The sequence below is a fragment of the Myotis daubentonii genome, chromosome 14 (genome assembly GCF_963259705.1).
Source record: "Myotis daubentonii chromosome 14, mMyoDau2.1, whole genome shotgun sequence".
Classification (NCBI taxonomy): Eukaryota; Metazoa; Chordata; class Mammalia; order Chiroptera; family Vespertilionidae; genus Myotis; species Myotis daubentonii.
In genome coordinates, this window is record NC_081853.1 from 43,204,108 (window position 1) to 43,206,757 (window position 2,650).

General features: G+C 39.4%; 1 non-coding gene across 1 annotated transcript; it reads right to left on the reverse strand.

The window, feature by feature from the left end:
- Window positions 1–2,227: 2,227 nt before the first annotated feature.
- Window positions 2,228–2,331, reverse strand: LOC132215957 (small nucleolar RNA U13). The gene has a single exon (XR_009448653.1). It is a non-coding gene; the product is annotated as a small nucleolar RNA U13 (small nucleolar RNA).
- Window positions 2,332–2,650: the final 319 nt, after the last annotated feature.

Sequence of the window (2,650 nt, forward strand, 5' to 3'; positions counted from 1 at the left end):
GAGACATAAACTCTTACCCTAGAAGTTGAATGACTACAAGGACCCAGCCACACGAGGCTCTGAGGACTCTAGAGCATGGAGGCAAAGGGCCTGAATCCAGAATGAGTATGGCCAAGTAATCCAGGAGGAGAAAGGCCAATGTGGCTAGAGTGTGGTGCCTGAAGGAGAGTGGAAGGTGATGAGGTCAGAGAGAGAGAGAAGCTCTATCATGTTCATGATAAGGAGTTTGAATTTTATTTTTATTATGGTGTTTGTTTTGTGGGTTTTGTGTTGTGTGTTTTTTTTTTACAAATTTTAAAGAGAGAACGGGAGAAGGGGTGAGAGATAGAAACATCAATAATGAGAAAGAATCATTGGTCAGCTGCCTCTTTCATGCCCCACACCGGAGATCAAGCCCACAATCAGGCATGTGTCCTGACCAGGAATCGAACCATGACCTCCTGGTTCATGGGTTGATGGTCAATCACTGAACCACATCAGCTGGGCTGAATTTTATTTTTCATGCTAGTGGATCAATTTGAAGGTTTTACACAATGAAACATGATTCCTCTATTGATTTTTTCTTTTTAAATCATCGTGACTGCCTATGTGGAGAACAAATTACAGTGATGTCACTATAATTTGGTCTATATTTTGTGACATGCAGCAGAAAATAAAACAATCTAATGAGAAAAGACAAGGCAAAAAGAACTGAAATTATTTGAATATTATTTTGTCAAGCCAATTGGGAAAAGAAAGTTACAGAAAAGGATAGCTGAAATCTGGAACCCTATACATCTGGCTGTTTACAAAGGAAGGACTTTGCCATCCAGTGATACTCAATACAGTTTAAGAATCCAGAAACTTTGAAGAGAGTCATTACAACTCATGGTACAAATTATGTGGTCAATGTCATTCTATTTTGCAAAGGTCAAAGTAATGAATCTTAGGGAGAACATTAATATATTATTCTAGAGGCCTGATGTACAAAATTTGTGCAAGAGTAGGCCTTCCTTCCCCCAGCTGCTGGCACCAGCTTCCCTCTGGCACCCGGGACCTGGGCTTCCCTCACAGCCCAGGTCCCTATGATATAAGTGAAAAGACGCCTCAAGAGGTAAATAGGCATCAGTAAGGTACTATGTTAGTATTTTCTGTATGCCAGCTCATGAATCTTAACCAAAACATCATCAGTTTTGTTTTTTCCATTTTCCAGATAAGAATGTTGAGACTCAGGATGTTTGCCAAACTCTCTTGGGTCACACAGCAAATATACAGCAGAATTAAGGTTTTAATTCAGGAGATTAAGGAACTCAAAGTCCAAGACCTTCTCCTTGGAATTGTCCAGAAAGGATTCATTGTGCTGTAAGAGAACCTTAGGGAGAGGTCTGCCAGGCCTCCTAGTAGACCTTGCGGGACCTGGAGTGGTACCAATTTTCAGTCATTATGTATCACCCCCTCATCACTAATGGGAATATCCCTACACATTTTTAAACAACTTAGTGGTAACTGATAGGATATTAGTGGTGATTCAGAACATTAGGATTAGTGTAGCATTATAATAGCTTTAAAGTTGTCTTTTATAAAACAACTTCTTAAAAGGTTGGATGGCATGTAAAATCCACTCCCATTCCTACTGCAGTTTAGTGATGCAAATTGTTTTCCTTTCTGTGGTAATTTAAAGCTCTGAACTGGCTCCAGTGATTCGGAATCTGGCCTCCAAACAGTCATGCTCCAATACAGAAGCCTACAGTGAGAAATTCATTTTCTGCTTGACTTTGTAAGTGAAATTACACTCTGACACTGCTCCTTGCTGCTGTCGCTGAACGGTATTAATGAAACATGGCACCAGAAATGTATTTGCAAGGTTGTCTGCTATTATTTCCTTTGGTTTGAAGTGCCTTTTCAGATCCCTGTGACAAGAGGGGTGGGGGAAGAAAACTCTCAGTGTGGCCAGAAAATCAAAAAATTGTTGGATTTCCAGATTGAGAAGAAGGTAACATTTTCAGAGGTATCTTAAATGAGAACTTTTATCTTATAAAAGAGAGCTGTTCTCAGAAAAGAAAACTATATAGATGATTATATTCTGCTGTGAAATCTCAAACTTAAGGTTGTCTCTAAATAGGGTGTTCCTGTTTATCATAAATTAGAAGTTGTTATAGGTTGTACCATCCTTCAGAAAGGGAAGTTATCTCTCTCTCTCTCTCTCTCTCTCTCTCTCTCTCTCTCTCTCTTCCTCTCTCTCTCTCCACATCAAATGGATAATGTGCCAATGTCCTAATAAGGTTTGAAGGAGGCACATTTCACACATGAGTGTGAACACCCAATCATCACACTTCTGAACTTCAAAAGGATCTGGAAGTTATCTTGATAATGAAACTCATTGTTCAGGCTATGGTTACAGAAGCAAGGTGTTTAACATCAGGATGAAGTTTCTTGGAGTTTTTCCCTGTTGACTGACTTTGTGCTTTCCTCATTCTGAGAGAACAAATCAACCACATTTAAGCAGCAGCCTGTTTAGATTCTCTGATTAGAAGACAACTCACTCAAGATTTTTCCAACTTCCTGTCCGTATTCTTGCCAATTCAATCAACATGATTTATTAATTACACTGAGTCAGTCATATTTCTATCCAATTTGCACTCAAGGGTCATCTACACATGCCCTTGAGTTA